Source organism: Conger conger, chromosome 16 (assembly GCF_963514075.1).
Source record: "Conger conger chromosome 16, fConCon1.1, whole genome shotgun sequence".
In the NCBI taxonomy this organism is placed as follows: Eukaryota; Metazoa; Chordata; class Actinopteri; order Anguilliformes; family Congridae; genus Conger; species Conger conger.
In genome coordinates this window covers 21,860,000-21,887,827 of record NC_083775.1, presented here as the reverse complement: position 1 = coordinate 21,887,827, position 27,828 = coordinate 21,860,000, and the positions used below count along the sequence as shown (strand labels likewise).

The following is a 27,828-nucleotide window of genomic DNA, read 5'->3' as shown; positions in this document are numbered from 1 at the left end:
ATTACTTGTTAAAATTATTATCATTTATTACTTCCGTGAACGCCCTCACAAAACATTGCCTATACAGAAACGCAAAATGCGTACCAAGCATGACATCGAATAACAGCTTATCAAGAGTTCATCGAACACAGGACATAGGCTACATTAACAATTCAAAATAGACTACAATACTGGGGCTGCTGACAACTGTAGATTTAATTAAATTGTTGGTAAAGTATATCATGGAGGATAACTAAAATATACACTCACTGAGCACTTTATTAGGCATTTATTCGACTTATTGGTCTTCTGCTGCTGCCTCTCCACTTATAGGTTTGAAGTGTCGTGTGTTCAGAGATGCTCTTCTGCATTACTGTCACCTTCTTGTCAGCTTGGACCAGTCTTGGACCAGTCTGGCCCTTCTCCTCTGACCTCTCTCATTAAGCATGCATTTTTGCCCACAGAACTGCTGCTCACTGGATGTTTTTTGTTTTTCACACCATCTTTGCAAACTCTGCTTGCATGAAAATCTCAGGAGATCAGCAGTTTCTGAGATCCTCAAACCACCCTGTCTATTCCACTGTCACTTAAATCACATTTCTTCCCCATTCTTAAATTTGGTCTGAAAAACAGCTGAACCTCTTGACTATATCTGCATGCTTTTATGTTTAAATATTTGCAAGCTGGTGTACAGGTCTACCTAATAAAATGCTCACTGAGTGCACATTTTACAAATACAAATTTGTCGAATTTATACAAATTCTGAAGTATCACAAAATGTAATTGTGTGTTATCTCTGGGATTGTGACTATCCTCCAAATTTCCACTGCCCCTACTTTATTATACCAAAGTGCCAAAATATGACTTCCTAAGAAATACTCCATTCCTCCTTCTATCTACCCTAAGTTTCTCCTTCCCTCTTCACCTATGGAATCCAGGTTTTACGGTATATTCATTTTTAATAAGAAACAAGCCAGGGCCAACCAAAAAGGGGGGAAACTTGTTTTCTATTTAGTGACATTACTGGGGTCAGATTTCTCAAATGAGTACTGTCGGTGGAATTTGTAGGGGGAGGAGGAAGAGGGATACCGTCTCTCCCCAATCTCCTCCAAATTCAATCTGACATTTTACTTTGTAATGAGTGAGACTCAAAATGAAATCCCACTGCTAAATAATGGATTGAATTTATTTTATTTTATTCTCCCACAGTTCAGTGGTTTGAGAAGAGAGAAGACTGCGTATGCTTTCTCTGGCTTCAGAGAGCCATGTTTTATTCATTCTTTGTCAATCATAAAATTGTTTCCCTTCTCGGTTTCTCATGCGCAGCACTTAAGCAAACATGTTCTCTCCAGCTTAATAGAAATTAGAATCCTTTATTTATATATTTTTCAAAATCAGAGCTGCTCCCTTGGCATGCTGAAGTCGGGCTTATGCAGCCAGTGCCTGAATCCTTGTCCCGTTTCATCTGGAAATGTAAATCTCATGGGGAAACCTGCAGTACAGTACACACATGTCACTGAAAGAGGAGATAACCCCTAATACTGTCAATAAATCACAGTTCTTATTCCTGTATATTGTCCATATGGCATTCGCTTCCAAGAAAGACATTTTCTGTGCTCTCTTATCTCTTTATTGTGCATGAACTAATGATGCAGCAACACACAGCTGGCCAAGAAACAGCTGAGCTGTGTGGTGCAATTACTTTTGATCCCCCCAAAATGGGGGAACTGTGTATAAAAAGGGCTGCAATTCCAACATAGATCATTCGATATGCATTTAAATAGCCTTAAATTAAAGCTGATAGTCTGCATGTTAACCTCATTCATTTCATTTGAAAAGTGCTGGAGTAGAGAGCCAAAACAGTAAATAATGAGTCTAAATATTTATGGACTCCACTGTATAATGGCCATCAGGTCATCTGGGGCTATCTAGCATGTTAAATCTGAAGGGAGAACACGAGTTGTGAACCACATGAAAAGAAAATTGCCAAGAATATAGCTTCAGGGACTGTATAGCAACTGTAACCAAGCTCACGCACACAGAAGAGCACATACTGTGCTGTACATGGTTGCACATCACACATAACCCCCACATAAACACAGGCATACACAGAAAGTAACAAACGTACAAATGGATCTGACCAACATACCATTCATTTGGCTTTCCAGCTGTATCATGCCTGCCCATTCATTAGCCTTTCAGTCATCTGGTGAGAGCCACACGCTGATCTGAAATAAGTATGCACAAACTGTAGTATGTTGCTGTTGAATAGTAATTGCACTCACTGTTTCAGTCCAGCTCTACCTTCTACACAATGTATAAAAAAAGGCCTTCTGGAGTGGTTAGAGTAGGTCTGTCCATCTCATTTGCATAAAGCATTCTCGATCAGGAGCTAGCAGTGTTCCGTGAAGTATTGATCCCTCACAGCTGGCTTTCAAAATGGGCCGTTAAAAGTAAACAGACAAATTTGTGGGCATCAGCAATTGTCCGACTGGATATCTGACATCTATAGTACAGGACAAAGAGGTACCCTGAAAGGGGTATGCTGACATCATGATTGGGGCAGGGCCAGAGTGCTTTATGTACACGGGAACCGATCGGAACCACTCGCAAAATGATAATATTTCGTAAATGTTGAAATAATGGCATGGATTTAAATGTTTCACTATAAAGTAGGCATACAAACACATTTAAAGTAAAACTAAAAGGAGTGTATTTACCCTTTAATACACTGGAATCAGGCACCCTTACTGCTTGATGATTGAGGGGGGTTAGATCAGCAACTGATTTTGATTGGTTAGCCTTTACACATACATTATTTCTGTTGAGAGTATGATTGCCACCAGAACAGTCGTCAGGAGTAGCATGTGGTTTGTAGTTGTGGCTAATGCACTGCAGGACTTTCACTGCTTCTGGAGGACGTTTTGCCCATTCAGACATTCAAGGCCAATTTCAAAGATTCACATTTCTGAAAGTCTGAACATTCCCCTTTCCCTGTAAAGACACAAAGGTGGATCAATATCTAATCTTTAAAGTGTCTCGATATCAATGAAAGCAAAGATTTAGTTGACAAAAGATATTTTACCCCAGACATTCTGTCCCGCTTGGCATAAGCGATAACCCAAAAAACGGTGATGGTTTTGAAAGCTCCATTGATTTATAACTAAAAGAGTCAATAAATTCATAAGGTAGTTATGGGACTGTAGGGAGAGGAGGTGCTGGAACAGTGTGGGGTTAAGAGAGGTTTCAAACAGCAGACGCCAGAGGAAAAAGGCCCTGAGAATTTGCTGGCACTAAGGACATCAGAAATCCATTCAAAAGGTAGAGAATGGCTCTTGATGTAAAGCCTTGCTGGGATGCTTGTGTAGGATTGGGCTGAAGGATTGCAGAAATCATTTTAGCTTTCCTTTAACAGATTCTTACCTAAAATGAATTCACGCTTTGTGCATAATTTAAAAGGTTGAATGAATATCTCCTTTTGGAATTATTTCAGGGATCTGATGCCTAAAATCCCCAACAAATCCACATCTTTCCTCTGCCAGTGTAACTGAGTCAGGTTTTCAGTAACCTTTCCTGATCTTGTGCCAACATTTCCCTTGAAAAGCAATTTTCTTCGGTAGCAAACTAATCAGCAGCACTGGCATGCATTCATTTTCATTCCTATGAAACATTTTTACCACTTCAGCCGGTCATTAAAATGTCCTCATTTGACAAATGAATGTTGGGTAATCAAACTGTGCTCCAACCAGAAGACTGATTTTTTCCCTTTGCTCTTTGTTGTTCAATCAAATTACCCTTCGATATTTTGTCATGTACTACTGAAACTCTTAGATCATGTAAATCAGTTTTAAGAAGTAGCTGGCTAATTTTCAGTCCATGATACAATTAATATAACTCACTCAATCATTCACTTGATTTTGATACACAATTAAATGTGCTTATTTTCACAGTCTGGGTATTTCTTGGCAATTGCTTACACTAATCATCCAAACTTCTTTTGAAGAAAAAAACAGACATTTTAATTTAATTGAGAGTCAAAATTGTTGAAATTGTTGACAAATGTTGAATGACTTCAAGCCTTAGCATACAGACTCTACATACAGAAAATAGAACTGCTGGAAGTAAGTGTGCAATCCGCTTTATGACAAAAGTATTCTGTGCACAGCACCATTGCATGTTTAATCTTTTCTCAATGATTAATTTGAACAAAGTCACCAAAAACCTAAAAATTGTTTTATTTCTTTGTGTCATGTGAATTGTGGATAAATCACAGTCTAGAATCACAGTTTTTCTTAATATTTGTACTTTACACTGAGACCCCCGAGTTTCCTGTGTCCCATGAATGTGTACCTTGTTCCAGATCCCACACCAAAAGAGCAGCTGGTTCTGCCTGCAGGTAAAGTAACTAACCTGACACCATATAATTCAAAATGAACAGGCCACTGGTCTCAGATAGCTCCAGCACCGGGGCTTTTATTCATTATCTCTGAGATAGACCCGACTGGCACAATAACTCTGGGCCTCTGTATTGATTGAAAACCCAGTCCTGATAAAAACAGGCAGTGTTTTTTACGGTGTCCCCGAGGTAGGCCAGGGAGAGTCTGACAAATTCACGGAGTCTCGCAAATTTTGGGATCTCGACATAACACTGACAGCACAGAATAGCTCCCCAAAATGGACACTGCTTCTTGTTTCTTTTTGAAAGGGTAAAATTTCCCCCATAGTAGGAGGTAAACAGGAGAGCAACAGTGCAGACCTTTTCATTTCATTTGATCTGAAGTGAAATAATGAATATGAGGTTAAAGTGCTGTCTTAACTACCTGCAAATTAAAGACTGTGTTTTAAATTGGTGGGTATTAACATGCATATCCAGACTGCTGTAACATTAACACATTGGATTCAAGAGAGGACCCACACAGGAAAGATCCACCATTGCAAGTAATTTAGTCATACTGTGACCTGTACTCTTCAGAAGCCACCACCAATGCTGAGACTGTTGAATGTGATCACATGTCTTACACAATCAGATCAAAGGCTAATTGGAAACTTAAGTTACTCTAAAATTCCAAGAATGCATGACACCATGCATTAACTCCCAGTCATTGGCAGGCAGTTAACACTGAAATATGAACAACAGAAAAGCTAAAAAAAGAACAAGAACTCTCCAAGTTCAAAGATGCTACTGCTGTTGTATTTTGATAACTTTTAAGATGAAATTTAAATGAGGGCAGAAGAGATTTAATGAAACATCAGGCTATAAAACGTTGAAATATGTCAAGTTTAATGAGCAACTCTGGTGTCGTTCGGCTGCAGCTTGTGTGTATCAAGGTACTCTGGAGATGCAGAAATCACAGATGAGGTGACACAGCACAGCACCGCAACAACCACTGCTTGTGTCAGTTGGCCTTCAAGACAAAGAAAAAAGACGATGCTCTGAGTCTTTCAGCAGATGCCAGATCATGACTAGCCCAGCTGGCTCTTTGGGAGCAGCGAATTTCTGTCACACAGACACTATTAAAACTGTCTGCCACATGCCAAGTCTCAATGAAAGGCGAAGCCTTGTACCCTCGCATTAGAATAGTTGTGCTTCAGACGAAGTCTGTCATTTTGTCCATCAAAAAAAATGATTTCACATTGCAGCCGTCTGTGAGCGGAGCAGAAAGGGGTGGATTTGGCCGACACATAATGATTTCTGTTGCATACATTTGTTTTTCTTTCTCCCCAGTTGGTTATAAAGTACATTTCTAGCATCAACAAATCATGTTTGTTTGTCTCTGAAAAACATGTTCTTTTTATAAGTCTGGCAAACAAACACTGCTCCTCTTGCCCTCTGTTCCTGGGATAACTACGCAGCCAATGCACCACACACAGCATAATGTATACAGCTAGCAGAAATAGACAGCTTCTGATATAACCCGGAGGATAAATATGAATTCTGAGCATGATTTCAGGATAAAACGGCTGTATTTGGGAGATCATTAATCAGCGAGTGAATTTAAGGGAAAGACACAAAAATTTAGACCAACAGATGAATCTTTCACAGCAAGTCATAAATTACAGTACAGTTTAGGAGAAGGACAAAAAAATGCAAGGTTTTTGCATCGCAGTGAGCATTGTTGGCTGAATAATAAAATAAACTGAACCAGAACCATCCAGACCCTCCCGAGAAAAGACAAGCCCTCCAAACTCCAAACAATGGCTGAGAATGTATATAATATACTGTATAAATAATATGAAAAGCATTACACAAACCTGGCCTGTAGGGCGAAGTGGCAAGATAGACGCCATTACTAAGCAATCACAAACAGGTTTTGTGGTCAAATGAGACTAAAGTAAAGACTTTTGGTCAAATTTTACACGCACATACACACATGCAGTTGAACCTACAAAATTTCTTATTTCTAAAACCATGGCCACTCTATATTTAAATTACATGAAGGGTATTCGGCAGACGCTCTTATCCAGAGCAACTTGCAGTTGATTTTAGATTTAAGCGGGAGACAATCCTCCCCTGGAGCAATGCAGGGTTAAGGGCCTTATTCAAGGGCCCAATGGCTGTGCGGATCTTATTGTGACTACACCGGAGATCGAACCACTGACCTTGCAGGTCCCAGTCATGTACCTTAGCCACTACACTACAGGCGCTGGCTCTAGCATGTTCTAAGAACCCCAGCTGGCTCCCCCCACAATCCCCTCTCCCACACCTTTCATGTAGAGGAAGGGGTTTTATGGGATAAGATATAACAAGGGATGGTGTGAGAAGACAATCTTCAAGCCTGACAAGCCTGTATCAGCCAGGCTGTTGAGGATTAAGCTAACCCAAAGAGTGTAAAAAATAAATAACACAATCTGTGTGGAAAAAAAATTGAGTGGAAACTGTTTAATTAAAGCTTAAAGATTCCTGGGTCTTACAAGAAAGGCACACCGCCAGATGCATTTAGGGCTTTCTGCTTTTTTGGCAAAGAAGCGAACAATATTCCCTTTTAACATTTTTCGTGATTCTTTTTCTTCTACTTGTTGCCTTGCTATTAGGCTCATTCCTATTGCTCCACTTAAAGCACTGCAAGTTTCAATTAAGATTACTTAAAACCAGACACCAGAGCCAATTGAAAGAATTGACTGGATTTCAGTTGGGAATGCCCCTGTCTCACCCCAGCCAGGGAAGCAAATGGAATAACAATGACCAGAGGGGTCCAGCTCCTCTCCAGTCTCTTTCATTACGTTCACACTTTCCCACCTAACAGGGGGTGGGATTACCTGTGACATTCTCTGTGATTTCTGCTGCATCCTGCATCCTGTGCTTCGTACAGTAACACCACGAGATTCATTCAGAGCGAACACTGTATGCAGAGGAAATCAATACGTTCAAGAGAATCATGGAGCAGGTAGGACCCTTGTTAGCAGTAACTACAAAGGCAAAGAATATATATAAAAAATATATAAACATCATCATTTTACTTCTATGAAGGTAGTCCCTGGGAACAACTCTAATTCATTCCTTTTTATGGGCAGTTATCATTGAAGTTTTCAGTAATGTCTAAAGCCCACATTGATCTGTGGAGTGGGTTTACAAAATAACAGACGCACCTGCTAAGCAAATAAATAAAACATAATTTCAACTAAATTTCCTGATTAAAAAATAATGCGGACACACAGATCTCTGCATCAAAATGTGTTTTCAAAAAGCAATAGAACATGGGTCAGAAATGCTGTTAAATATTCAAAACACTGGGAAAAAAAGGCCCTTATTGGCAGGTAAAACATGCACATGTAAATTTCAGGATGGAGAAAGTTATTTTGGTGGTCCCATTAGACAATACACTGGAGAGTGCTGCATTGAAAGACTCACTTCAATCTCACTTCATCTTAATGTTATGCATTATAGTTTTGTGTATGACAAATGGGACAGTGCAGGTTTAAGAGTTATCCCAGCAAGTGCCTTTAATAACACTTCTCCCACATCCTCATATTTTAATCTTCCATTTACAATTTTTACTTCCATTTGGTGCCCCTTACATTTTTTTAACAAACTGATTGCCATAAATGATATAACTGTCGGATAATTGTATCCCCATATCCTAAACAAATAGTTACTAAATTTTAAGAAATTAAACATCCATGACCCAAGAAATGCTGATGGCAGGTCAAAAAGTGACAATAGCACCTTCAAGTTCAAAATGGAGCAATATTGTGCACTGTATTCATGTTCAACAGTTTGCGAAGCTTACATGGCATGCATAGCCAACTGAATGAGCAGGAAAATCCTTCTGGATTTGCAGGTTGAAGTCTCCAACTGCAGCTGATGCAATGCTGTTTGACCCCATAGCGTCTTGCATAATTTGATCTGGGGACTGTAGGGTCCATTCTTAAAAATGGCAAAAGGTCTTTTTTTGTAGTGTGCAGGGTTTTGTTTCTGTTTAAATTTTAATTCCCCAATAACTCTAGCCGAAGATTGGGATGTGCAGATGTTTTTTTCAATCTTGATATGTAGGCGGACCCGTCCTTACAGCTTAACATTCATTGGGAACCCTGTCCATCAGCTTCACCTGGATTTCCTGTGGTCCACCCAGTGTGTTTCACTGAGATGTCTTGGAGAAAACATTTTTGCTGGAACAAGGCAGGGCTGTCCTGTCAGAGTGGGCGAGGGTGTTGCAGATCCTTCTGGAAGATTTCAACCTAACAGAGGTTTGCCATTGCAGAGCGCTGCATGAAACATACATTCTTTCACAAGATTTCAATCAAATAGATGTGTTATGTGAGCGCAAAGGAGTGCAGGAGCCAACGCTTAAATCAAGGAGTCTACAGGAGGTTCTCGGAGACTTGGGCTGTCTGTACTGCCTCAAAGAATAGTAACGTGTAAGCTTTGCTCCACCAGACCATGTAGAAAAGGGTTTTGTTGTCGTAAGTGTAATCTCATGTCCTGGCACAGAGGGCTGTACCACATGCCCATCCGTATGTTGCTGTTTTTATGATGATGAAGTCGCGAGGTCACACAGGCCGTGTATCCCTCGCTGCGGTCAGTCTGCTTTAATGCTGACACCAACAAACAAAGTCTAGACACCTGTGCTCTCAACCGCAATGCTCCTTCATGGCATAAGGCTCTTGCAGAACAGACCAAGTAACAAAACTTCCCTTATGGAAATCGTATATACGGCAATATACGGTGGACACTACTGTATATTGCAGATGTATTTTTTTTAAATCAGAAAATATGTAGAAATACACAAATGATTGATTCTTTTCTGAATATTTTCTCTTTTAGGAATATTTGGAGGCCAATGTGGGGCTGAGCGTGGCTGATTGTCTGCAGCTGCATACGTGCTGATTTGGGACAGTGTGCACATCTACCGTTCTCCACTGAAACAGGCCGTGCTACCCGCTGCTTCTTCTCATGCCAGGATAATACGTTTTTGAGAATGGAAAATCCACATATTCACAATATATTACAATCGAGAGTAGGGTATATACACTCATTTGTTAAAGAGGCTCGTATAAATCAGTAAAAAGTATAACTAAAGTAAATCAGTATGACAGTAAAAATCTCTACTTATGTCCCTTGACTGGAACAGCCGCACTTACTGTTCAAAGCACAGTTTGCCTGACAAAACAGTGTTTTAACGGTATAGGAGTGATTCACTGAGGGCTGACCTAAGTGTGAAATTGGCTCTTTCCACCCGAGAGCACTGTTACGCAGGTAGGAGAGAGAAAGAGATCGAGAGATGTGAATATAAACTCTGATTCGTTTTTTTAATTTTTTAAGATAAAATCTTTTCAGGTAAGCTCAGTAACTCTTATGCTAATGAAAAATAAATTCTGTCCACTTAACTGTGGATTAAAAACAACTATTAAACAGTCGAGAGAACATTAATCCTTTCCCCACACTCTCATTGTAATCAAAGGGGGTTTTGGCTGAGTTTGGAAAGTTCCCTCCTCTCTGTACCTTCGTGAGATGGGGCTTTACCCTTTCCGTCTCACCCCCCTACCCCTTCCGCTTTGGGTTGACAGCTGATTTACAGTAAATTGATTTTTCTTTCTTATGACACTCCATGCAAACCATATAAGAGGCTCATGCTGACAACAATAACAACAGCCATACCCTGTTTTATTTACAAAGCATTTTTTCCCCCTTTGTGCTCAAGGTGCTTCACATTAGCAAAGCCGTTTTAAAAAAAACAATGGCCGCAAAAAATATATATTTAAAAAAGCAAACCCATTAAATTGAAGCACCATTATAAGTGGTTCAAGGTGGTTCTTTAATTACACTGAGGCTGGGAGAACTTTTGGCATCGGGAGGGGAGACATTTTTCACTTTTACAACTCCTTTGTTGCAGTCACCAACAAAAAGAGCTTTACAAAGCAACATACTAGAATCTAAATTAAGGCTGTGCTGATATCCGCTAATACCCTATACCATACTATAAAAACCGATGCTGCTATTTCAGTTATGTCCAAACGATTAGTGCACAGAGTATAGGTTAAAATGCATTCTTTGATCATATCTTAATAAACCATTGCAATGTTGTCTTTTCATATGTTACAAGTGATCCTACTGGCAATCAAACCTATGTAAAAAGAGTCCATGATTTGGTTGGCCAAAGAAAAATATGATCCAGTGCGACAGGTTGGGAAACAAAACACCCTGCTCTGTCAGTAAAAAGCAATATTGTGGTTTGAGTGTGACATTTTGGTGTGAGTGTGATATTGTGGTGTGTGATGCTGTGGCATGAGTGTGATACTGTCATTTGAGTGTAATACTGTGAGAGTGATACTTTGATTTGAGTGTGATTCTGTGAGAGTGATACTTTGATTTGAGTGTGATTCTGTGAGAGTGATACTTTGATTTGAGTGTGATACTGTGAGAGTGATATTGTGATTTGAGTGTGATTCTGTAAGAGTGATACTTTGAGATTCTGCTCTCATCGCTGTCTGGGATGGGTGTCACAGGATCTGCACTCGCTTGGTTTTACTCCTACCTCTCTGGTCGCTCCTACCAGGTGACTTGGAGGGGCTCAGTCTCTGACCCTCACCCCCTACAAACTGGAGTCCCGCAGGGCTCAGTTCTTGGTCCTCTCCTCTTCTCGCTATACACCATGTCTCTTGGTTCTGTTATCTCTTCCCACGGCTTTTCTTATCACTCTTACGCCGATGACACCCAACTCTTTATTTCCTTCCCCCCGATACCCAGGTCACCACACAGATCTCTGCCTGCTTGGCTGATATCTCTGCGTGGATGACTTCCCACCACCTGAAGCTTAACCTTGCCAAAACTGAGCTTCTCTACATCCCTGCTAAGTCCTCTCTGTCAATCGACCTCTCACTGACTGTTGAGGACTTTGTAGTTTCCTCCTCCCGTACGGCAAAGAATCTTGGGGTGACTCTTGATAACTGCCTCACCCTGGCTCCACAAGTATCCTCCACTGCCAGAACCTGCAGGTTCTTTCTGTATAATATACGCTGTATCCGTCATCTCCTGACGGAGAAAGCCACCCAGTTCCTAGTCCAGGCGCTCATCATTTCCCGCCTGGATTACTGCAACTCCCTCCTAGCCGGTCTCCCAGCGTGTGCCATCAAGCCCCTCCAGCTGATCCAGAATGCTGCAGCCCGCCTGATCACCAGTCAGCCCAGGTCGACTCATATCACCCTGCTTCTCATTGGCCTCCACTGGCTTCCTATTGCCGCACGCATTCGATTCAAGGCCCTAGTGTTGGCATTTGAGGCTGCTAAGGGGACTGCCCCACCTTACATACAATCCTTGATCACTCCCTACTCCCCAGCTAGACCATTCCGGTCTGCCAGCTCTGGTCGCCTTATGGTTCCCTCGCTATGTGCACCTGGTGGTCCAGCTGCACGTTCACGCCTGTTTTCCGTTCTGGTTCCTCAGTGGTGCAATGACTTGCCTACCACTGTCAGGACAGCAGAATCCCTATTTCGACGCAGACTAAAAACACACCTTTTCAAACTCTATCTTAGTCCTCCCTCCTGATTTCCCCCGCCCCCCTTTCTGATATCCCTATCCCTCTTGTCTAACCCCAAAAAACAAAAACAAAAAAAATTGCACTTATGATTGACTATATGTTTAGAACAACATTCCATGTGTATTTTACTAGCTATGGATGTGATGCTTCAACTTGTGGAAGAACCTATGCACTTGGATTAAAAGCGTCTGCCAAATGACTAAAATGTAGATGTAAAAATGATTTGAGTGTGATACTGTGAGAGTGATACTTTGATTTGAGTGTAATACAGTGAGAGTGATACTGTGATTTGAGTGTAATACAGTGAGAGTGATACTTTGATTTGAGTGTGATTCTGTGAGAGTGATACTGTGATTTGTGATTTGAGTGTGATAATGTGGTGTACATGTGAAACCATGACACACATATATTTCAACATGTAAGATTAACCCTTCCAGTCCCAAGAGTGCTATATGGCTCTCAAGTGTAGCTACCGGCATATGACATTCTCAACCTTTTCAACCAATCAAAATGACTGCTATACTATTGTTTTGAGCCCCTATTACACCCCTACTCCTCTGAACTTTCTCAATTTCCTCAAGCAAAGCCAAGACCTGGGATTTGGGCGGAGCCACTTCATATGGGCCTTGGGACGGAAAGAGTTAAGAACTAATGAACATTCTCTTCACTGCATACGAGGCCATAGAGACATAAGGCTATCTGAAAAAAACACTTTTTGTTGGTGGTTCCAGAACCTGGCTGTTCCTTAAAAAGGCACTCCACAGATTGATTTGGGAGAAAATTAACTTTGTGAAAACCATGACTGGGCCTGCCAAGCACAACCACCCTCAAAAACAAGCTGTTTTCTTCAATCCCTGACTAATATGTCTGACCAAACATGTTTTCCCAGGGCACACAATTTAACAGGCTTCTTTTTTCCCACCCCAGAAAAGCTCATGCTTAAGTCAAGGTCGAGTGAAAACGAAACACACTGAAACATTACTGATAATTGTTTGTTAGTCATTAATGCTGAGTGTTTGTGTGGCTGAAGTCACATAGCAGTCCAAGTTGTGGAAAATCATGGAAAACTGCAGTAGATATCAGTTTTTTGCCAGACCAGTAGAGGCCGGGCTAGAATCGCATGCCTCTATTACTGAGTGACGGACATTCCTTGGTGAAAGGCACACACACATGGAGGCATACGCAGTACTTACAATAGGGGTCTGATACTGTACAGAAGATTTGGAAAGCTGTAACAAGATGGCAGAGCAAATGACTATGTTGGCTTACACTTACACAAGTCCATGCTAACTAGCTCAAAGAAAGCAAGCAATTCACATAACAGTGGAGATTGCAGTAAAAAAAAAAAGCATGTCTGTTAAAATGACTCACCTGCCATTTAATTTGAACACCTCAAGTACTATACAATACTTTTCTTTATGAATAGCTGGCAGTGTTTCTGGCAGCCCATAGGTAGCTTGGTTAACAGAGTGTAAACATTTTCTAGCTATTGAATTTGCTGTTGCAAATCTTAGCTAGCAAGCTTGCTTGCGTACTAGGTTTTATCTGAGAAATTATTTAATATAACATTACATTATTGGCATTTGGCAGACGCTCTTATCCAGAGCGACATACAGTTGATTAGACCAAGCATTAGACAATTCTCCCCTGGAGCAGGGTTAAGGGCCTTGCTCAAGGGCCCAATGGCTGTGCGGATCTTATTGTGGCTACACTGGGATTAGAACCACCGACCTTGGGTGTCCCATTCATTTACGTTAACCACTATGCTACAGGCCGCCCCATAGCATCAGCAAATATTTATATGCTATAGTTTCCTAGCTTTGATTCCATGTTACTTGGGATGTTACTGTATGTTACCTGTGGTAGCTATAGAGTACTCAGTTAAATGTAATGTTAGGTTAGTTGGCTACCACCTAGGTTGGGTAGTAGGCAAATACCTAGGCTAGCTAACGTTAACTACTTCTATGCTGCTGTTGTACCAATAAATATTAGCAATGTGCATTTCTTACAATGTGCAGTTTCTGAATACACAAACATTAGGTAACATGAAACTGTGGAAAATCTATTAAAAAAACAAAAATTTTAATCTATTCTTAATATATGCACACAGACAGCTTAAATGCGAATGTTTGGACCCAATGAGAGATAACAAATTTGTGTGTAATCAGTGTCGTTATCATGGACACATCTATAGAAAGACCAGTGTTCTGCCGATTGAACACCTAGCAGTACCAATTCATTCCCATTCATTACCTCAAAATTAAAGCCCAAATAAACTTGATAATCTCTAAATTGGTGTTATTTATGCATATACAAACATTCTTACACCTTCTTGTTACCTTTCCTGACTTTGCTTCCTGACAGTAGTTGGGGCAGCTTCAGAGAAGTTTCAACTGACTTCGATTAAAACTCAAGTCTCAGAACGTGGTGATGCCAAGCCAAATTCTGAGGTAACTCCACTAACAAAATGTCCATTCATTCTGCCGCTTTAATTGTGTGAAGAGACAAACGGCCTTGATTTTTTGAAGCAGATGGCTCTTTTGTTTCCACAGTATTCCTGACATATCTAGTAGAATCAATACATTCAAAATTATATGTAGCTTAGCACAATCACTTCTCTGTCATAGCAATCTCAAAACAATGTGCCCTTTCACAACAAAACCACAATGGAATACTCTGAAAGCCACAATACACATTTTCCTACATTCAGAGATGGAAATGCCTCAATGGAGGAAGCAAATCTAGTCTATAAATGAGAGTTATATTTAACATCGCTTCTAGTTTTATCAGAAATATAATGTTATATATTTTTGCTATTAATAAAAAAAATGAGAAACCTCTGGGTCCAGCTAAACCAGGCTCGCCTGGTCTTGTATAAAAAAAGTTTTAATTTTTTTTAACAAAAATTTATTAGTAGATCTAGGGCCAGTTCCACAGATGCATATTAAGCCTAGTCCTAGACTAGATTCTATTTTGAAAAGGGATTCTCCATACAAAACTCAATTTAGTCCAGGACAAAGCTTAATCTGTCTGTGAAACCAGCCCCTAATACACGGCAGTGGGAAAGGATTGAAATGAATGTGCAACTCTCGCAAGAGTAACAAGTGCTTTAAGTTAACAAAAAGATCAACGGGCTGTTGCCAGCTGCTAGGAACAAATAGCCTACAAGTAAAATACATTGATAGGCTGGTGCCTTCAATCGCTTAATTCGGTCCATCACGCAAAGAATGATTCAACAGACCGTTGTTAGAAACAGAGCATGCTCAAATTGCATTACTAAAAATAATGAAATAATGATTCACTGTGTGTCGATTTATTTCTTTGTTTGATAAAACATGTTGTACATTGTGAGGTTTGAGTCTTTGATGGAATGCCTGTTGTCACTGACAGTGATACAGTAATGCGGGAACGAGCGCTGGGCATCAACATCCGTCAAACATCTGACGAAGATCCTGATCCCAACATGTTCCAGAATCTCTATACATTGTCACACTTTGTTTCTCACAGCTGGTTAAATACATGGGCATATACAAGTAACACTGTAGGCTATATTAAGCTAGACAGTTGCCATCCAAAACTGCCAAAAATATGGAAAGCACTAAAAACAGGGGAAATTGCTGAAATGGAGAACGTCACGGAGCTGACAAAAATCACAGAATCTGTGACACCTGCTACTTCCGTGACAAACACCCGGGCCTGAAAAATCCTGAAATAAGAACAGAGGAGCAGACTGCAGAACCTGGGATTTCAATTGGCTCAGTGTGGCAACTTGGCTCCATTCTTAATGGGTGCTGAAGGCATCAGAAGAATTATAACTTGGACCAGTCTTGCACAAAACATCTGAACCAGCTATCCTGGCTCAAAGCCCTTCAGCAGGGTCTTTATGAGGGAAATGCTGTTCAAGGCTGTTGCTCCTCATCTGTTTGGGGATATATTTACGTGACAGAATGCCTTGAAAAGACAAGTTGAGCAGGGCCGACTCAAACCCGTGGAGCCCTTTTTGTAAATGTGTCAACAAATTTCTGCCGACCACATCTGCAAAGTGGAAGATGGCCACAGTAGCATATCTACAAGGACTGCTCCAGTGGTTCCTCCTAATTTATGTGCTAATTTGTGTTATTTATTTTTGCTCTTTTTTGATCATCTAGAAATGAGGAAAAGCTGTCTTTTTTCTGCTGCTATTTTTAAGGCGTGTTTACTTGGAAGGGTAGATGGACAGAATCAACAGACTTTTCTGCTTATCGTCGTTAATGGTGGTAAATGCAGAAAATGAGATCATGCAGATAATTCTAAATCTGACAGTGTGATAATTAAATAATGTGATGCGAACACACATAAAAATATAATACGAAATGGAGAGTTCTGTGCTTTCATCCAATGTAATAACGCTTGAAAATGCTTCTCCTTTTCATACTTTATTTTATCTGGTCAATACTGGCTGAAATTGAAGACTAAAGAACCAAGAACAGTTATGATTAGACCAAGGGCATAATGGAATGCTTTACTCCAAATTTTAAAACAGACAACGGCAGGTTTCACTGCAAAAAAAAAAAAACCTTTTAGGAAAATGATACACATTTTCATCAATGTTGTTTTCACTTATTCCATGCGTCTAAGACACATCAGCAAAGCTGAAGTGGAAGCAATGTGGCCTGTAAATGAATGACTCCATTATGAGCTGAGCGTGGCTGGGGACGGCTATTAAAAATGGGGAGGTCATCCATGTTTTGTGCAGACGGTGCTGTAGGCGTTTATCCTTCAAGAAATAATAACAATCTCTTTTTCAATCTCTGACCTGGGTTCCACGATGTTTTGTTTCCTAGAATGAATGTCATGTTTCTCCTTCCCCTACCCCGTTCCTCCCAGCCCCTCCATGTCCAGCTCCTCTCATTGGCAGCTCCTGTGCTGCTCCTCTCAGTGCGGAGCATCTGGTCTCCTTTCCTGTCCCGGGTGGCATGACTAGGTGATACTCATCACCGGGCTGTTCCTCTTGTTATTTCCTTTAATAGCACTTGCCATGTGGACACTCAATATTAACCACCTGCTCCATTTAATCTAGAAACCTGACACCTTCCCCATCACCGACATGGCCGCAGCCCCCACGAAAGGGGTGTGAAACTGAGCGGAATGTGAGCCGGATCTGAGCCAAGCGTACGGTGCACTGTGGCAATCACCGAAACACAGCAGGTAACGAGGTAGCGTCTCCTACTCTTTTTCGGAGGAAATACATATGCGAGAAAACAAAAGGTGAGCCTCTTGTGGAACACCATAGTGAGGCAGAGGTTCTATTCAAGTGGAGGTTCCCCAAACACATCCACACTCCATATCATCTGGGGCCCACCCCCTTTGTTGTGATGTCGTAGAGCACGTTTGACTGTTGGGGACATCTATGGAAGGAGCAACGATTGTCCATGTGTATTTTGGGGACCTGCCTCAACCCCTCTTTCAACCCTGCTATGGGTCTTGAGCCACAGATGGGCCACTGATAGTTTTACATCTTAATGCTGTGCTGGGAATTCACCGATTTCTATCGTTGTTTCATATTGAATTTTTATAGGCTTTGAGAAATGTTATCTGATCTGTGCCAGAAAGAAAGAGAGAGAGGGAGAGAGAGAGAGAGAGAGGGAGAGTGAGAAAGAAAGACAGAGAGGGAGAGAGAGAGCGAGAGAAGGAGAGAGATAGTGAGAGAGAGGGTGAGAGATCATGAGAGAGAGCGAGAAAGAGAGACAGAGAGAGAGAGCGAGAGAGAAGGAGAGAGATAGCGAGAGAGAGGGTAAGAGATCATGAGAGAGAGCGAGAGAGTCTGAGCATAGCATATGTCTCGCGAGATGAGCGCCAGCCCTTGAGAATGCTGACAGATGGGCCTGATATTTTTCTCAGAGGAACAACAGCGCTTCAGCAACACCGAAGCCCACTCACCACAGGGAAGGCACTTTGAAGCACTGTGGGGCATATCCTGCGCTTGGGACAGCCAGGGTATGGCAACCTGGCCACCCTGCATCCCTTTTAGCTGCTGTGCATGAGTTCAATAAACAAGAAGGGTTGTGGTGCAGTGTAGGGCAGGGAAAGGTCAAATGAACTTTTGACTTAAGACACTTTTGTCTCAGTGGATTCATAGGCAAAATTGGACTTTTTTTCATGAGCAAATTTGCATATGTTCTTATAAAAGCATAGGCACATTTTCATTTGTGTCCACATTCAAAATATAAAATGTCGTTTTGATTGGAGGAAAGGATTCACCTGTAGTACCTCCCCTTAACTGATTCTTGTTTAAATTAATCGTACTACTTTTCATTTCACTCAGTGACGTTCTGGAATTGGCACACAGCATCAGGTACAGTGTGCCAAACAAAAAAAAAAGTAATAATTCCAAATTGGCAGATATAAACTCTTTCTGTGCAATGAAAGACAGCCATATCATGATTGCAGCCATAAAGCAATATCCCAGTCAAATTACACAGTGATGCAATAGAGCTCCAAATATGAAAATTATTTGAAGATGAAAAAGATTCTTAAAAATTCCTTGCAACGATTCCAACAGTGATATATTTAACTTTAAGGGTGGGGGGGGGCATTTCTTATTGTTTTAACGAGAGCTGTTCACTTTTTTAAAACTAAGGCTCAGTTGCTATGTTGAGATGTTGAAATGGTTTTGCAATTGCAGCCTGTTTCATCAAGATTTGGAGCTGGCTAGTCTATGATCATGATAACAGTGCTGGAGACCCATCGGCGGCAGAGCCGAGCATCTGCACTGACCACGAGTCAAATACTGCTTCAAAAGGGCAAACTGGCAACAAGTTTAACAAGTTCTCCTTTTTGCCTGCAAACTTAGAATGTAGCTCACATTTGGATGTGCATAAAGCAATTGCTCAATAGCATATACACTACAGTTATGTGGACATTAATGGCATTTGGCAGACGCTCTTATCCAGAACGACGTACAGTTGATTAGATTAAGCAGGAGACAATCCTCCCCTGGAGCAATGCAGAGTTAAGGACCTCAAACCACCGACCTTGCGAGTCCCAGTCATGTACCTTAACCACTACGCTACAGGCCTCCCTTGTCTTAGTTAGTTTGTCTGAACTAACTAAACAAGAACTAAAGCACATCTGTTTAAAGACAGCAAGAGGCTAATCTACCCCATGCACATAGTGGCCGCATCGCTGCTTCATGCTTCATTTATCCATGAAGCGTACCAAAGTAAGAGGAAGAGGAGTGAAAGAGTCCTCTACAGCAGAAGTGATGGCACCTCCCCTGGCACTTTGCTGTCTATATCTGTCACGCATCTTTGGCTTGCTCGACAGCTTTATGAAGTGATTATACACATCAATCTGGTGTAAAATGCTGGACACATCCAAAAATATCTCCCATCGTTTCATTTATTTATTTTGGGACTGGCATAATTGAGTAAACAAAATGATTTTGCGTAAAGGTTGCCCCAAAAAGCCTGCACAATTGAAGCTGTCATGCTTTGTGGGAACATTTTGGGTTGTGCGTAATCAATAGAGAGGTCAGTGGGAGCAGGACCATGTTGGACCGTAGCTGGAACAGTGATTATGATTGAAAAAGACATTAAATTTAATAAGGCAAGAAATCACGCCCCATTTCAGGAACCTCATCAAATTCCCCACCTCCTCCCTATGCCAAAGGCAGTGACACCAGCTTGGTTCCCATGACGATGAGTTTTGAATATTAAATCTGACCAGGGTGCCCCCATCCATATGGTTCGGCACGTCTGTTCAACTATGAGCATGTTGACATTATTGCCATTTGGTGGATCTGTGTCCTCTGCTTTGGCCAAATCGTAGAGCCCCACAGAGCATCTGCTTTTTCCACAGCAGAAATTTCCGCTGCAATTTTATCAGCCCCCAGGACATTATTGAAAAACAGTTTATGTAGTGACACTGACAAAATTGGGAGGGCTGTATGATATTGATTTTTATTTTCCTTTCAGAAGGTGCCAAGAACATAGGGTGACACTTTAAACCAAGTTGGTAGTCTACTTGTGTAATTATGCGTCTGAATGTGGAGGAACTCTTAGTTAATACTGAAAGGCTGCTGCTTGGTCATGCACTGCCACACTCACATCGTTAAAACAAAAAGGCTGGATGGGGGTGTTTGTGTTTTGAGGTTTAAATTAGGCATGGCGGATAAGGCTCTGTTTAAGGTGAAGACCCAAGGTCGTTCAAACTAATTGTGCAACACAAACCTCAAACCATATTAAGAGTGTATTAAGAGTAGTAAAAAAATGTTTTGTTCCAGAAGGATCTTCATCAGCACTTTTCTTCTGACTGCTTAATGCTAAAAGAAAATATTTATTTGCTTAGCTGATGGCATTATCTAAAACCACTTACATCGCAAGCATTTTTCCATATTATTCAACAGCATATTTTGCAGAAGCAAATCAGGTCATGCATCTTTGTAACAAGTGAGAAGCACTTGCCTGAGGTGAGACCTAATTTGCATTTATTTATATTTTTGGTATATTGCATTTTTTTCTTTCCTATTTTATGAAGCAAGAAAGATGGAGAAGAATATCCATGCCAGGTGATGAAGGAACATGATGATCAAGTGTTACCCTTGTTTAATCTCGCACTGACAGAAACCAATCGAGCAATAGCCCAAACAATAGATTACATTTTAAAACAGTTTTTCATCATGTCTGATCCACATCCACCATATGGTAAATGGCATTCGGACAGCTGATTAACAGGAGTCCCTCTCTGACAGAGCACTTTTTTCTAGCAAGTCTCACATTTATTCTTTTTGGTTGTTGTTGTTTTAGTGCATTCTGCTGCAACATTTTTTATTTCATTTCAGCAAGTGGCAAACTCAAAGTTCAGCAAGGGAAAACAAAAGTGACATTTTTTAAGATGCCAGGTGTACTAAGCCTTTTGCAACAATTTTCAGGCGCACATGAGACACATTCTGCTCAGGAAATATGTGTCTTATTTTTTAAACTGGCACACGGGACTGGAACCGCAGTATTCGTATGTATTATTTTATATATGTATTGCATTTAATTTACTAAAGTTCACACAATTAACAAGGGTCAATTTGTGCATGGAATTTATCCAGCTCTAAATAATAGGTGCAAACTGAGGCGCAAGCAAGACAGAGACACAGGCTCCGTATCTTGAAATAACATTGCATTGAAATAATCTTTCCAACAGAAATCACACCATTTCAACTCTAAGAAATCATCAAACAGATACATTAATATTGAATATGAATTAATAATTACAGCCAAGCTGTACAGAGCATGCCAACTGGCATTGCTAAAATAATAAAAACAGGGTTTGTTTTGTTTTGATTAGTTATCCTCCAAAACAATCACGGAAAAGAAATGGGGAAATATTTTGCGCTTCTGCAAGAAATAAAATATATCATGGAACCTTTCCCACACAACGTTTCCATTCTATCCTGGCTATAGTCAAGCTCATTCCAATGTTACATCCCGTATTTTGGATTAATTCAATTGACAATAGCTGCCACAGCTGGAATATGTACACATTATGTCTTGGATAGCGTACTGGATACACTTTTATGTGGCAGCCGATGCAGTGAAGATATTCAATGGCTAAACACGTGTTTAAGATCTGTCTCTTTAACAAAATGCAGTTTGTAGGCAGTCCCATTCGCTGATTGCATAACCACACCGTTAGAGTTGAAGTAACTCTGAAAAATTTGCTATATGCTATATACTCTTCTGTGCATTTTAGCTGACAGACCCCACAAACCGCCCCTCGCAAGAGCAGCAAAGAAGAATGCTGTCTCAGTATTATTATGGAACCACCTATTCACCCACCTATTCAGAAAGACCAATTGCAATCAGTATGTGTTTCTGCTTTTCTGCAGGCCATTTGCTGTGAAAACATAATTATAATCTCAATCAATATGAGGAGAAAAATTATAATCTTTGCAATGATATGAAAGTGAAATTATATTTTTGAGAGATTATAGGCTATTGCTTTTCTGAGAAATAATATTTGGAGCGCGTTTTGCCTCAGTGCAAGTCCCAGGACAAAATATAGGACGGAGGAAACATAGGGCCTTTTATGTAACAAAGCTCAGAGGCAGGCTTCACCCTGGCTCCTGTTTATTTCTGCCTGGCATCACCTTGGCCTTACTGTTTCTGCTGCTGGCACTGTGCTAGGGCATAGGCCTGTGTAGAAACAGCACTGTGTTTCAGCTTTATATGCATAATAATGAATTAAAAGTTCACTTCAGAAGCTATCCTAGTGTCAGAGCAACTGCCACTCAATGTTTAACCTTGTTCAAAGTTTTCACGGTGTCTTGAGAATCACATTCAATTCTGCTCGATTTAATTCAATCCTGTTGTCTTTCCTTGAAATGTGTTCAACTTTACCAGATCCTTACTTGTTCAAGACATACAGTACACTGAAATAGTACACAGGATACCACAAAGTGGTACAATTAAAGCCAGTCATCAGCTAATCAATGCTTGCTCTCTTTGATGTGGTAACTTAAGGCAAGTTTACCTTGTTCATTCACTGAAGGGAGCTAACAAGAACAGAATCTCTCTTCTTTCTTGTCCCTGGTCTTAGTCTTAGAACTACATTTTAGCAAGTATAAGCAAAGGAAAAGAGAGGATGCCAAACAACTAAACAAACACATTTAACTTTTTTTTGATTTGTCCTTCATTTTGAATTATTGAATAGATGCAATTTTTACCCTTTTTTTTTTTCATCAAGAATAAGTGAGTTTGAGCATTTGTTTTTGTATCAATGTGTGAACAGACTGCCAGACCATGCAGCAGAGGCAGATATCCTGAGGGAATCCAGTCTTGATGCAGTGCTGGATATTCTAAGTTGGTATTATAAGTCTATTGGTAAATGGCAAGCCGAGATGGAAACAGCCCATTCTCATCAACATGCATTCTTATGTTATTCAATGACTGCTGAACACTCCAACCATTCAAACCTTGCTTGAGAATAAATGTAACCTTGGCAGATGTGTTGAACCCAGGCCAATGTGCATTCCTGCCGTTAATTCAAACAGCGCTTGGGCATCGGAATGAATGTGACCGTGTTGTTGCGGAAGGGGAGTGTATCTGTCGCCTATTACCAGGGCGATCACGTCCGTGTGTTTCCAGTCCTTCTCGAAAAATAAGCCGTGTCGTTCTTTGGTCTCTGTGGGCTGATGTGAAATAGGCAGGGATTTTACGAGGTGGATTGTGAGTTGTGAGTTGACCTTGATTAGTCAGACTGGAGAGGGGAGGGAGCTACGGCGTAGACATTACGGGTCCAGACAGCTCTCAGGCACTGTCACTCCGCTTCTCCACAGGGAAACCAACACGTTAAATTCCCTTGGTATTCCCCTAATTAGCGCTCTTGATCGGAGAGTAGTTGTTTTGTTAGATTGCCCTGTGCTGTTTGGAGATATCAGGGTGAATTCTCAGTCGGTGTTTTGTTGCCATAATGCAGGCAGTTGAGTGACATTTAGTTTGCAATCTTCCTGATAATCTACCATCAATGGCACTTGGACAACCTTTGCTGAAATTAATTTGTGGGCCTTTTTCAATTAACATTAGGCTTGGAATATAACAAACTGTGCCTCTCTGTTTCTGTACCTGCCTGCTTCATCACGCCCAAGCACCCCACTTCAGAAAACTGTAGAGACAGACATGGGTCAAAATTGTTTTGGATTCAAATATTTTTCTATACCTTACTTAAAGGTTCAATAGGTAATTTCGGACTTATAACAGCCAAGAGAGGAATTGCAACATCATTGGCTGTGGCAATTAAAACCAATTTTCAACCAATGATCTTGAATTATTGTACAGCTATACGATGTTTTGGTACAGAGTGCCTGCCCATCAACTGCATATTTTCAAACCTGAATTTAAGGACTGTAAACACAGGCAGAGGGTGAGTCAACAGGTCAGTGAGCCTTTTTCAATGATAGGAAGGGATTTAAAATGGTTTTGTAACAATATTTTAACACAAAAATCTTACCTATTGTCCCTTTAACTTGCTGTATCTTGTTTACTGGAACCTGTGCAATACTCTCAAAGGTGTAAATTCCGCCTGACTGGTCCTGTTGGTTGACTCAATTGCAACAGGCAAGATCAATCAAGCACAGAAGGCAGGCTTGCTCTGGAAGTTTTTGAGCTTTGGGGAACATGGCAAGATCATGCCAAGAGGAGCCAGTTGAGAGTACAACAGCATACATCTCAAAGCCATATGTCCATGTGTATGCATATTCATCTAATACCATTATTACAACCCTCCTCCCTACTTCACGTCTCCCAGAATCCATGTTCATCAAAGTATGGGAACAACCTCAACATATTTCTCGTGCAGTCACATTGAAATTTTATATTTCAACTTTTTTCCTCGATTTTATTTCTTTTCAAAGTATATCATCATTGCTAGTTTGCAATTATGGCGCTGAAGAAAATGTGGCTTTATGATTTAGTTTTGTCAAAACCTTTTGTAATGCCTATTCTCCAGCAGAACAAAATGGATTGGCCCTGAGGGAAACCAAGGGGAAATCAAACACAATAAATTCCTTACTTCTGATTAATTATGAATGGGTTCCAGGGTCAATACGAATGCTTATCAATTGTAATTCACCCATATGAGAAACAGTGGCACAATCAACAATCACCAATGGCTTTGTCTGTCAGATTTGAATGCAACTCAATCAGTCATGCTATTGCTCCCATCGCAACAGCGAAACAGAATTTTTTTTCAGAGGAGCCTTTGCTGGCAAAACCATATTTTTTCACAGAGGTATATAAAGAACCAATTATATTAAGCTTATTGAATTCAGTTATTTTGAATTAATTATTTTAAAATATACTGAGAGCAATGAAGGAGAAAAACACTTGGTGGCAGTGCAAGGGGGCCAGAACGCTCTGATCTCTGAAAGTCGCACCTGTGTCTCTCGCCGTGGCTTTGAAGTGTTGGAACTCGTCCACATTTCCAGCTTCTCATTAAGCCGCATCCAGCCTGCATCACCTTCAACAACTCCCTGGACACTTCTGTGGGACAGGGAAACACAGTGCAAGTGTTTGGTTGGGCAACGCACCGTGGCATTCACAAATCTACCTTCGGAGGACCGCAGACCATATCATTTACACACATCTGCCGCACGGACCATGCAGAATAATAAATCGGCCCAATAAGGGCTACAGGATTTATAATTTACAAATCTGCCACACCATATAATGTAGAAAAGGGACATATGTATAATATGTGCATTTCTGCAGTATTAAGTGAATCATAAAACTACGTAGTTCCACCGGTTGTTTTTTCCAGGTTGTTTTAATTTGGAAAAACACCCGATTCACTTTTTAACATGTTGCTTATTTCCTCTTTAAAAGAGACAGCTCTGGCAGTTGTGGATGAAATTGGTAGCTGTGGATGAAATTAGTTGTTGCTTTGCTTTGAAATTCACCTCATGCTTTTGGAAGTGTTCGCTCCTGCAGTGCTGGGTTTGTGGAAAAAGCCACAATTAAGTCAAAAGGGATTTACCGTCACACCTTGCTGTTAGGGCCCATTTGCATTTAGAAACGTGTCAGGAATAGATGGCTACCTTTAAATGAAACCTGGTGCTCCCTGTCTGAATACAGTAAACACTTAAAAGGGGTTACAGACCCAGTTAAAATGTCTGTTTTAATTGTTTTATACAAAAATTAAATTAAATTAATTTAAAAAATGATATTATCAGAGGCATATTATTTTAATGAAAATTGAAAAACCATTCACTGTGCACCTTTTGTACTTATTACCCAGTTAAAACTTGGCCAAATGATGTTTTTTTTTTCCAGGCTGCTAGGTGGCTCATTAGATTGTTTTTGGCTGTGGCGCATGGATGGGACCCGTGGTCTCAGATCAGATCTGGATTCTGCTAGAGCCAACTGTGGCCAGTCGCTCCATGGGGCGATGCATGCACACTCTCCATTCGCATTGCCTCGGGTACGGGAGGGTTCGGCCGGATTGGGGTCCACTTTCCACCATCATCTAGCACCCCCTGCTGGTCAATCATGCGCCCACAGACCACATATGAAGGCTTCCAACAACGCCACTCTGTGTGAGTGATCTGCGTTGTGAAAAGACATCACGGAAGCCATCTACACTCTCTTGATTTGGTGGCGGGGTTCGCGTGTGAATGCAGTTGCGGATGGGTAGGAAATGCATATGCTCAGTCCCACATTGGGTGCCAAATTTATGGTAAAAATATGCTTTTTTACATTTCATATAAGAGAAGATACCAGTATCATTTGTTCACTGTAGTTTTCTTGCAATTATTTTCGGTTTTACACTTCGGAGTATTTGTCATTTTGATTGGTGAATACTGTATTTGAAATTAGATAAATTAAGGAACATGACATTTATACTCGTATTTAAATAGGCATATATTGTCACTTGTGTCTTGTTTATATCTATTGTATCCATTCACTGTGGTTGTATCTGCTGTGGTGCAAATATTAACTAATATTAACAAAGCATTAAATATTAACAAAGTTAATGATTTTCCAGAAAAATTTATTTGATTGATTTCTCCAGACCCATCCAGCCCTACAAATCTGAAAATTTTAATCACGCAAAAATGGAATCAGGATAATGGATTTCAAATGCAGTCCTTTAGCCCAGGGTACAGGAACAGTTAATGATTTTTGATTTGATTAAACTTTTAATCTTGTTGAAAGATCCAATCAAACCATTGAACATACAACACATGCACACATACAGATCAAATGTGTGCTACACTAAATGCTTAAAGTCCATGTTAAAAATCTATGTTTCTTAACAATAACTGCAATGAGAAATGTTTCCCTACCCATTTTGGGCAGCTGATAGAGGTTGGATGACATTAGCTCCACAGAGCAGTCTTGCCAACAAGCACACACAGCTGTGGCGGACAGGTAATCAGTCCAGGTGTTCCTTGTTGCCTTAATCAGACCTGTGGCAGAGGAACAACCTGCCATGCCTTCTGAGACCCAACACCATCTGCTGTCTGACTTGTCCAGAGAACAACCAGAACCAGAACTAGTCAACATCTTAGAGCTTGTGTTTCTCAAAGCCTGTTTTGTGCCTTTTATTTTCTTGCTGGTTTTCTTCTCCATTAATGGCAATAAAATGAGGGTTGCGAACCAGACAGGATTGGTGACATGTTTATTTATGCTTCTGCTCTTAACTATTTAATTAGTCTTATTATTTCTATTTTTACTGCAGAGCTGTTTTTGTGGGAAACAGCCATATGTTCAAGAAATGGTTCATTATTCGACACTTGTACAGCTCTAACCTGGGTTATAATGTGAAATTAATGATGCTGTTTGAATTTGGTGATCCTATAGATCTTTTCATTGACATTCATACAAACATTTTCAGCCAAATGTCATTCGAATGAAAAGCATAGCAAAATATTTATGTTTCGCCTTTGGGACAGGTATGCTACACTTATTATCTAGCTCTGATAAGTTGAGCTGAACATCTCTGGTATAATGAGAAATGTTTTTAATGACTGTCTTCCTTGTCCTTTAGCCAATGCCAGGCTACTATCAGTGTCCTTGGATTAAATTCAAGACATTGCAAAGTTATTTTAGTTCATCTGCCAATATATGCATTTGGAGTCAGATACAGCCAGGATGTCTGCTTGGCAGCGTCTGAGAGAATTCAAAAACATCCCAGCAGCGCTGGACTTTTAAGCTCTGTTGCGTCAGTCTTTATTATGGCTGCTAGGTTTGTTTTGTTTTGTTTTTTGGGGGGGTTTTTTCCAAATAAGTATGAAATTTCATAGTTTTTTATGTAGAGTCGCACTGGTGACAAAATGTGAGTCATTGACTTTTATTCAGTTTTATGAGATTCTAGGCGTTTTGCAACGTTACAGAAAATGTTGTTC

At 40.5% G+C, this 27,828-nt stretch overlaps 1 long non-coding RNA gene across 1 annotated transcript; it reads right to left on the bottom strand.

Annotated features, from left to right (window-relative positions):
- Positions 1-1,332: 1,332 nt before the first annotated feature.
- On the bottom strand, positions 1,333-26,885 carry LOC133114894 (uncharacterized). The gene is made up of 4 exons (XR_009705589.1): positions 26,767-26,885; positions 24,859-24,964; positions 2,129-2,207; positions 1,333-1,471 (listed from the first exon to the last, which is right to left on the bottom strand). It is a non-coding gene; the product is annotated as an uncharacterized LOC133114894 (long non-coding RNA).
- Between the last annotated feature and the right edge of the window lie 943 nt (positions 26,886-27,828).